Below are 10,979 nucleotides of genomic sequence, written 5' to 3' on the forward strand. Positions count from 1 at the left end.
CTTTCTCTATGACAGGTGGGAAAGGCTTCAGTCTCCCGTGCCCCCGAACTAGTTAAAGCAAGGGTGTTAAACACAAGGCCCGGGGACAGAATCGACCCGGCGAAGACCCTAACCCAGGGGTCGGCATCCCTACACGCGAAGGGTTAACTGATGGCACGATCATAGCTGGACTGGTCATCCGGCATACTGGGCATTTGCTCGGTGGCCCGGTGACTTTTTTTTTTCTTTGTAACGGTATAAACAATGAAAGGTGGTGGATTGGCCAGATGCTGGTCGGTGTGTAAAAATAACTCAGTTATTTGGTGGTGGCTATGACGGTGCTTCCTCAGATTCAGTAACATTAGCAAGTGGTGGAGGCCAGCAGGTGGATGAGAGAAAGGGGAGGCAGGAGGAGAGCCTCGAGGCAGCCGCCGAGTGTCAGGTGAACTGAACTTCAGGTAAGAAGTTATGACCTGCAGTCTGTCTGGGTCAGATATAAACCAAGTTTAGGTGGAGTTTATTTTCGTTGTGCTGACTTTTTACAGTCAGTTACAATAACTTATACTGCGTACTAGCTAGCATGACAGAGTTTATATACAGCTGGGTGGGTGCTTTGATGTTACTGATGTTGAACTTTATTTAATGCACAAGGTTAGTTAGTAGAGTTGCCAACCGTCCCGTAAAATGACGGAATCGTCCCACATCGAGAGGAAATATTACGCGTTTCGTGTTGAGGTGAAAAGGGACAGTTTGTCCCGGACTTCAGCTAGAATGGATAGAGACACAAAGTTCATCAGAGCTGAACAGGTGATGGAGAAACAGGTTTACCTTTTAGGTGACATGAATGAGTTGAAGGGAAGTTATGAACTGTTTCTGAGAGACAAATAACACCAGGATCCTTTTTTTATATAGCTGACAGCTGGTAACTGTGCAGGGGCGGGTCTAGCAAAGTTTTGCCAGGGGTCCAGGTAGGGCATTAACAGGGAAAGGGGGGCACAAAGAAATACTTTCTTATTTTCATTTAAAATGTCTAGCTTTTATTAAATAATTATCTGAAGCTTACAACCAAAGTTTTTATCTGACGTACAATGTATAGAAATCATACATATAACATCGAAGCAGCTGGAATCCACAGCTGTGCATGTTCATGGAGCTGCATTTTCACCTGCTGGACATCACTACCTGACAAGTTTAACCGTCTTCAGAACATTGCAGAGGCCTTATTGACAGTATTTGGCTCTACATATCTGTGTGAGCAGATTTTCTCTCACATGAGTGTCCTCAGGTGTCCTCTGAATGCTGGACACTTGGAGACCTGTGTCTCTGAGTGGGAGACCAGAGATCAGAGTGTATTAACAGACATGCCATTATTTTTCTTATCATTGTTGTGAGGAGACCATAAATAGCATTTGCATTTTCTGTTGTACAGTTCATTTGCTGTTATGGAGTACTTGTTATGGATAAAGTGTCTTTTTTTTGTTTCAAAACAGCTGATAACTATTCGCTGATAGCTGCCAACATCTGCGAACAAATATAATTCTATAAAGTGGTCCTATATAGTGTGTAACCGTTAATATAGAGCGTTATTAAATTTATTGCTAATGCAATCATATGGCACACTGACCTCTGAGGAAATTTTAAATGGCACTCCTCATCAGAAAGGTTGCCTAACCCTGCCCTAACCCATTGGATGGCTTTGGAAAATGAGAGAGGAGGGATAGATTTTGGACTTCTCCTGTGTTTTTATAGGTTTTATAGCGTTTCGTACTGATTAAGACCGCCACCATTGCCATCCATACTACACCAGTTTAGTAGTGGTAATAAATAAAGAATACCAATTAAATACAGTTTTTAAAAATCTATCTACAATAGAAATGTCGGGGGGGGGGGTTTATAATAGTTTGAATGAACAGTGTATGCGAGAAATAATTTAAAAATAAATACTGAAATGACCAAAAAGTCAGACTATTTAACTGTTGGGAAAGGTAGATTTGAGAGTAGATTTTAAAAACAGCTTAAAGTCATGTGATTTATGTATTATCTGTAATATATAGGGTGGCATACTAGAAATGTTATCAACCTTTCACACATTTTCACTCCTTTGTAGAAATGCTGGCTGTACCCCACCAGGAATAGCAATTTGAAAAACTGGTGGCTTTACTGCTATTTTCAAACTGCTTTAATGTTTCCTAAGGTCACTTTGAAAAACTCTGCTAGGCGATTAAAAACACTATTCCTTTGTCCTTTGTTGATGGAGTGCGATGGACATCAAAATCTACCATGCTGCTCCAAAATATTCAATATGGTGCTTCAAAGGACATAAGATATGTATGAGTCATGTCCTTTTCGAACTCATCAAACAACTGTAATTTATGAACATTTCTGTCTCACTAGAAAAAAAAAATCAGCACAGGATAAAGGTTGTTATTCAGAACTGTGTGCTAATTTAATTTACAGTAATCCTTCTCTCCAAGTGGACCCGAACCATGCCAGAAAAGTACTTATGCAGCAATCACATAACCAGTGTCAATGAGGAGGACACTGTCTTTGGAGTGAATGAGCTTATGAGATCAAGCTTCAGAAAGTATTCTTCTTCTTTCTTTGGCACTCAGAAGAGGTCATTCATCATCTTGTGCAGCTACACTATGGACAGAAGTATAACCTGTTAATCATTGAATTCAGGTGCTTGCAGTCCTATTGCCACAGATGTACAAAACCAAACACCCTTTCCATGCAGTCTGGCTTTACAAACATTTGTAAACAATCACTCATTCTACAGAGCTCCTCGATACTTCATGAACAGCTGTAAGTGGCATTATTTCAGAGTGGAAGTGTTGAGGAACCACAGCAACTCATCCACAGAGCACCAGGGCAAGGAAAGTCACAGAGTGGGCTCGACAAGTGCTGATTCACATAGTGTGTAAAGGTCAGCAATAGCTCTGCTGACCCAATAACTGCAGAGCTCCAGTGCTATCACCACTCACTATTTGTGTTGATGGCATTAACATCAGAACAAAGCGTGTGCGCCAAGTGCTTCATGGGTGGTTCAGGGCTCCCATGGCTGAGAAACACCTGTAGGTGTAATGTGGAGGTGGCTCAGTACTTTTGTCCATAGGGTGTAGTTTTAGAGTAATGACTACACTCGGAAGTTGCAAAATATGGGTCAAAGATCTTGTGCGCTCACAGTCCATTACCCCAGGGTGTGGTGAGGTCATTGATCCACTTGTGCACCAGATGCAAAAAGGGGCATCGGAGAGTATCCACTGGTTTTTGAAATCATAGTTCAGTCATGTAGCAGATTTATTCAGGCCACCAAACTTTTCATTACAGTCTTGAAAGGGCCCCATTCTGACTCAAAGCACTCTACACTACAACCCACTTGTAAGCACTCATTGGTACAGCACTTCCCGAGGTACAGAACCTACTGTATGCCAGGTCCAAAGCCAGTTTAGTATCAATTAACTTAATGTGCATGACTGTGGACTCTGAGAGCAGGCCCGAGTACCTAGAGGAAAGCCATACAAGCACACAGGGAACATGCAAACTCAATCCCAGCTATCCAGGAGATTCAAACTAATGTGAGAGACAACATGGAAGAACACAGTTAGACTGCGATGAGCATTTTTGTTAGTTCAGAAAAATGAAAACACAAGAAGGGAGCTGTTGTCCTCACATATATCTGCACATTTAAAAGGGCATTTTACTTACAAAAAATAAATAATTTTGTTTAGTCATTGCATTTCCTGCAATTAACACAAAGATGTGACAATATTTTAATTAGTTCAAAGAACCCACATTGATTAAGTGAGAAACTAAATCCTGCCTAATTATATTGTACCTTCATCCTCATGTCCAATCATCTTGAATTCCACCCGAAGTACACGATAAAAGAAACCGCATTCCTCTGGGGGCCTCTGGATGTCTGGAGTTTTGATCTCCTCCATAATGTTTCATGCCCTGGAGGACGGGGCTGTGGCCCCCCCACAACCTCTAGCAGATCATTACATGAAGGAACCTTTTTTTTTTTTAAAAACAAGCGCGCTCATGCTGACAGGTGTACACATGGGTGATCACACCCACAAACTACACCCTTTTTGGCTCCTACCTCAAAGCACACTGTGTTCTGTTGATCTTATGTGCTGCACAATAATGTTTAATATTTAGTATTTACTGTCATATTCCCATATATCATTGTGATGTTGTTTATTCTATTACTCTTGTTCTGTTCTGCTTGTTTTCTTTTTTCTTTCTCAGCAGGTGATCCAGGTGATTGATATATGCATTTTTTTTCTGCCCGTTCTGTTGGTTTTTGTTTTTTGCCCTTCTCCCCCGTCCCTCTTCTCAGCTGTTTCTCTTTCCCTCTTTCTTTCTCCCCTTCTTTCCCCCAGTCAAGTCTGTCCCGTATTCAGCAAGTGAAAATAAAATAAACAATAAAAGGTGAATCAAATGGACCATTATGGCAAGGCTGGGATGGTCAATTTGGTAAAGTAAATCCGTTGGGCATCTTTCTTTGCCTTTAGACAATAATTCTGATGGCAAAAGAGCCAAAGGGGACAGGCAGAAAAAAAAAAGAAAAAAAAAGAAAGAAACCGCATTCCTGTGAAGAATTAAAAGTCCCTAAATTTAATGTACAATACTACGGCTTTAAATTAAAAGATTTTATTTCATTCAGTTGCATTTCCTTCAGTTGCACCTCCGGCCTTTGGCAACTATTTTCAATTCAAACATGCTTTTAGTTGGACAACTATATAATACATACAACTTTTAAAAGAAGTAACGAATTTTATGAAAAGTTAAAGGTGCCCTAGATTTTTCATTGGTTGTACCACCTGACATGGAAGTGTGTATGTATAACTCACACCAGATGAGTAAAAGTTGCTTTGAAAACTATTGGATGTGGTATGAAAAAGAAAGATTTGACTTTCTCAGTGTACAAATTAACTTGCATAGTACACACATAAGTTGCATAGTAAAGAAAAATGTAAATAATAACTTGAGCTATTATTCACAGACATAATATAGGTAGAGCCTTGGCTCAGATGTCAGAGGAAAGGTCAAACAGACTCATCGCCATGCTGATGTGCAGTTCTGCTTTTTGTTTTTTGTCTTTATGCCACATATCTGTTGTGGAAAAAGCCATAACTCCTGGGATTTAGTGTGTTGAAGTGTGACTTTGCAAATATAATTAAAATTGGGTAATTTTCATTCTGGAAGTCAAACACTGTCCCCGTTACAGCAACAGTAGATGTGACTGCTGGACAATGATGATAAATCATCAGTTTCCATTAAATGATTAAAAGCTGACGTGTCACTTTGTTTTGGTAATGTGTTGACCTGTAAGTTTGCTTAGATATTTTCACAACTTCAGTGTAACATAAGCTACAACAAGACCTCCATTCTGACTAAATTTGGGGACCTGTAGAAAATGTCATTATTTATTTTCAAAAGTCATTATGTTAAATCACTGTACGAATGAAGTCAGTGACAGTGTTATCATGTAAAAAAAATAGACTTTATGTTGTATGCGTACAGAACAGATTAAAGTTTCTACTCTTTTGAGACATAGAAAGTGTGTCTGTTGGGGCTTTAACATTGGGTATAAAAATTTCTTTTGTGATAAAGCTTAAAGTTAGAGCTGAATCACGTGATCCCTAACTCTCTCTTAGTTAAGCTGCAATAGAGTGTTTCTTCTTCACTTACCTTTTTCACTCTCTACGTGTTTATACACCACTATACATTTAATCATTGGTTATTTTTAATCTCCGGCTCTCTTCCACAGAGTGTCTTTTGTCCTGTCTCCCTCCAATCACCCCCAACCAGTCAGGACAGATGACCTCACCACCCTGAGCCTGGTAAGGCCTGAGTTTTCTTCCTGTTTAAAGGGAGTTTTTCCTTCCCATTGTCACCAAGTGCTTGCTGACAGGGGATTGTCTGATAGTTTGTGTTGAAATGAATTGAAAGCGATAATAAAACTATAACACCTTCCAGTCCTGGTCACATGCACACCCGACCACGTTATATGGATAATTTCAAGCTGAATGCTATATATTTGAACAGTGCCATTATCCAGCAACATCTATTTCATTATAAGGCGTTTTTATTATCAAATACACACAGACAAAAAGAAACCTCAGATTACACAACGTAATGTGATAATACAATAATAATAATAATATACACAGTGAAGTATTTTTGTGTGTATTAGTGCAGAAATCCTGTTTGAGATGTAAACCGAAACGTTTTCCTAACTTGTAAGTCTGCCGTTATATAAACTCTCCACCAGAGGTCTGTGAAGGTTCTCAGTCACCAGAGGGCGCTCTTTTACTGCAAAGGGACATTGGTATAACAATTAACCCTTTATTGTTTCCCCGTGTTTTTTCTCAATACATTACTTATTTACTTTCTATATTTCTATGTTTTCTATATTACTTTCTATACTTTGTATATTGCGGGTGCCCAGTATGAAATCTCAAAATGCTTAAATCTTAAGAAATTCAAATAACTGCAGTGCCGTTTAGCAATGTTTCTTTTGGACTTTTTTTTTCAGTCAAAATGCAGCCTTAGGGGAAAGAGACTAGCTGATGTAATGAAAGTTTAAATATTAAAAACTCTTTCAAGGCTCAAATTATATAAAAATAATTCACGTATGTTTAAATAGGATATAATCTGGCACTGTAAATGAAGACGCTCTAAATTGTTTAGATTAGTTTATTATTCTACCAGAAACTTTGGGGCAGCTGTCATAAATGATGTTTAAATGCTTAAAATGAAACTTTTTACTATTTCATGAAAAATAGTAAACTCATTTTGAAGGTCAAAAATCCCGGAGCCAAGGTGTCACCATTTCTCTGACTGGTCACTTGTAGATTCAGCTTTTTAGATCGTATTTTTTATTTATTTTTTTTAAAGAACTTCTGGAGAAAAGCAGGATGGTTGAAAAATCTGTTCACACTGGATTTCCTCATACATTCATCATTAAAAACCTTTGACTAAGTTCCTTCCTTCTTTAGACCCTTCCCAGCTGTGTTGCCCTCCCACATATATACTGTCACAGGTTTGTCACAGCTTGCTTTCATGAGAATGCTGCATTGACAGAACAGGTCATGCAGGGCTCAATTTCAAGCCTCAAGCAGAAGGCTTACAACAGGAGTAGGGGTTTGCATATCACAATTCTCAGTTTATAGTGTAAGGTAAAGACCCCACAGTATTCACCAGAAAACCAAACAATCAGACATCCTACTGGCAAGAACTTTGTGATGATAGAGGGAAAAACTGCCTTTTAACAGGAAATCTATAGCAATGAAATATTTGCCCAAATAATATTATTAAGTCACTACAATACACAGTGTATTGTAATGTACTGCACTGCTAGATTTAATGATTTAAAACACCAACAGTAAAAATGTGAACATATAGCATATAGCAGAACATATGAGCATATTCCTCTTTTTACTTGTAAACTTTGCTTCTTAAACAGACCTGAGGAAGACTGTTATTGCTGTGGCTCAGACTGGGGAGCTGCTTTTCTTTCATCTGTTTACTGTAAATTGATGGCTGTGATGGAAATCACAGAGTTAAGACATGAGAAATACAGGGATCAAATGAGGTTACAGCATCCTGAGCAGGTAGAGGTCTACGGTAATATATATATCTAATCAATATGTGATCACACTTAACTCAGTCTCAGTATTAAACATTATTTTATTTTGAAATCCTGCATTTACTTATGCAATTACTGGCTCTCATCTGTGCTGTACAGATTTGCTGTCTTCTACCCACAAAGCCTCTTCCTCCCCCCCCATCAGAGCCCCTCTTCCCTCTGTGAAGTTGTTGCCATGACAATCTGCTTGCTCCTCAGTCATATCTGGAGCAAGGAGAGGGAACGTCTGCAGCATTATGCCAGTGACATGCTCTGACTACTGTGAGAGACACAGTTCGAGGGAGAAGGAGGAGCGAGGAAGTGTATTCAGTACATCAGAACCTTCCTTCAAATCCAGGAGGGGAGAGAAATCAAGTCTTCCCGTTTCAAAACACCCACACTTGACATCTCAGCCGGGTCTCCACAGAACACTGAACGCCTTGTTGTCCCGTCAGCTCCCCGGACCAAAACACAGGAAAAATTGTTGCTTATTTCACTGCTGGAAACAATAAAATGCTATTTATTCAGAATCAGAATCAGAATCAGAATACTTTATTGATCCCTGGGGGAAATTATTTTTTGTTACAGTGCTCCATTTTAAACCAACATTAAGACAAGACAGACAATACGCTAACTAAGAATAGTACAATATATACATATATATACATACATACATACATAAGTCACTTATAAATAAATATTTGGAAAAGAAACGTGTAGTTGTAGCAGCAAACAGTGTGTTAAGTGGATGCGTTGTACAGGGAGATGGCCACAGGCAGGAATGATTTCCTGTGTCGTTCAGTGGTGCTTTTCGGTAATCTCAGTCTCTCACTGAACGTGCTCCTGTGACTGACCAACATGTCATGGAGTGGGTGGGAGGTGTTATCCAACATTGTCTTTATCTTGGACAGCATCCGCCTCTCCGACACCACCTTGAGGGAGTCCAGCTCCATCCCCACAACATTGCTGGCCTTACGGATCAGTTTATTAAGTCTGTTGGCATCTGCGACCCTCAGCCTGCTCCCCCAGCATGCAACAGCATAGAGGATCGCACTGGCCACCACAGACTCATAGAAAATCCTCAGCATTTTCTGGCAGATGTTGAAGGACCTCAGTCGCCTCAAAAAATAGAGACGACTCTGGCCCTTCCTGTAAAGTGCTGTGGTGTTTTTAGCCCAGTCCAGTTTATTGTCAATGTGTACTCCAAGGTATTTATAGTCCTCCACAATGTCAACACTGACCCCCTGGATTGAAACAGGGGTCAAGTGTTTCCTGGTCTTCCTGAAGTCCACGATCAGTTCCTTGGTCTTTGCCACGTTGAGCTGCAGATTATTCTGCTCACACCACGTGACAAAGGAGTCGACCACAGCCCGGTACTCTGTCTCATCATCCCTGCTGATGCATCCAACCACCGCAGAGTCATCAGAAAACTTCTGAAGATGGCAGGTCTCTGTGCAGTGGCTGAAGTCTGTGGTGTAGAGGGTGAAGAGGAAGGGGGAGAGGACAGTCCCCTGTGGTGCCCCTGTGTTGCTGATCACCTTGTCAGACACACACTGTGGGAGACGTACATATTGTGGTCTTGCTGTCAGGTAATCAACAATCCAGGACACCAGAGAAGCATCCACCTGCATCGCTGCTAACTTATCACCCAGGAGGGTCGGCCTGATGGTGTTGAAAGCACTGGAAAAGTCAAAAAACATGACCCTCACAGTGCTCGCCGGCTGGTCCAGATGGGTGTAGACACGATTGAGCAGGTAGATGATGGCGTCCTCTGTTCCGAGACGAGGCTGATAAGCGAACTGAAGGGGATCCAGATGTGGTCTTACTATGGGTCGCAGCTGGTCCAGGATGAGCCTTTCCAGGGTCTTCATGATGTGGGAGGTCAGTGCCACGGGCCTGTAATCCTGGGGGCCACTGGGACGAGGCGTCTTTGGTACAGGGACGAGGCATGATGTCTTCCACATCACCGGGACCCTCTGCAGACTCAGACTCAGCATAAACAGTTTATGAAAGACTCCACACAGCTGGGGGGCACAGGCCTTGAGGACGAGGGGACTCACTCCGTCTGGTCCAGCAGACTTGCCTGAGTGAAGTCTCCTCATTTGCATCTTAACCTGGTATTGAGTGAAGGTGATGAGTGGGGGAGGGGTGTCAGGAATCTCACAGGAGGCAACATGTGAAGAGAGAGGCTGGCACAGTGGTGTGGCTCTGGATTCCAGGCTGACTGCAGGTGAGGTTGTGGGGGTGGGAGCAGACACTGTGGTGTCGAATCTATTGAAAAACAGATTCAACTCGTCGGCTCTATTCTCACCTCCCTCAGCTCCCCTGCTGTTGGTTGGCCTGAATCCAGTGATGGTCTTCATGCCCCTCCACACCTCTCTCATGCTGTTCTGCTGGAGTTTCCACTCCAGCTTCCTCCTGTAATTGTCCTTAGCCTCTCTGATCTTGTCCTTTAGTAACACCTGGACCTTCCTCACCTCCTCTTTGTTGCCCCCTCTGAAAGCCCTCTTCTTGTTGTTGAGGAGGGCTTTGATGTCCTTAGTCACCCACGGCTTGTTATTTGGGTAACAATGAACAGTCTGAGCTGGAACAATGGAGTCGGTGCAGAAAGTTATGTAGTCTGTGATACACTCAGTAAGCCCATTGATGTCCTCGGCGTGAGGCTCACAGAGTGTTTCCCAGTCGGTCACCTCGAAACAGCCCTGTAGTTCCGCTATTGCCTCCTCTGACCACCTCCTAACAGTCCTGGTGGTCACAGGTTCCCTCCTCACAATTGGCACATAGCGGGGGGTGAGGTGAATCAGGTTATGATCTGACCTACCTATTCACAAGGGGACAAAGAACTTGTTAGAGACTTCCTTCACTGCAGAGAAAACACTCACGTCTTCACAAGCTTCTTTCAAAAATAATTCCCTACAGCAGCGCTATTGACTGCCCTATATTTGTCATGTTGTTAGTAATTGAATGAGCTGGATGGGGCCAGTATATATGGGACTGAGGAGACCGATCATGTTTCATGTAATACTGAAAGATAAGTTACATTTTTTAGTAGTTATTACACACCAGTGAAAAGGAAAAGGGTATCAGGCTTTATAATCACAGACAACACGGGGGGTATCAGTTTGTTGTTAGTTTGGGTGTTAATTCGCTAACATACCGGCCTTATCTGTTATCTGATATAAACAAAGACTGCCTCCGGTCTAAGTAAAGGTTTGGCTGTAGAAGAGGCCTGGGTGTCGAGATCATAGCCTTTATAAAAGATGGATGTAGCCACTGTGATGTCAGCCTTTGGTTTTAGACTGTATTTCAAAGCGGTTGAATGCTGCCACTGGAGTGTTAAATTATCAACATACTAGAAACC

The 10,979-nt window shown here is 41.6% G+C and overlaps 1 long non-coding RNA gene across 2 annotated transcripts; it reads left to right on the forward strand.

The window, feature by feature from the left end:
- The first annotated feature begins 26 nt into the window (after nucleotides 1-26).
- Nucleotides 27-8,129, forward strand: LOC147325108 (uncharacterized). Of its 2 annotated transcripts, none has more exons than XR_015130561.1 (4): nucleotides 27-437; nucleotides 5,759-5,831; nucleotides 7,457-7,617; nucleotides 7,739-8,129. It is a non-coding gene; the product is annotated as an uncharacterized LOC147325108 (long non-coding RNA). The 2 variants fall into 2 exon arrangements; XR_015130560.1 differs by having other exon boundaries at nucleotides 7,457-7,604.
- The last annotated feature ends 2,850 nt before the right edge of the window (nucleotides 8,130-10,979 follow it).

Source organism: Aulonocara sp. 'chitande type north' Nkhata Bay, linkage group LG7 (genome assembly GCF_057382095.1).
Source record: "Aulonocara sp. 'chitande type north' Nkhata Bay isolate Kocher_YH1m ecotype deep benthic linkage group LG7, A_spYH_male_GT1.1, whole genome shotgun sequence".
NCBI lineage: Eukaryota > Metazoa > Chordata > Actinopteri > Cichliformes > Cichlidae > Aulonocara > Aulonocara sp. 'chitande type north' Nkhata Bay.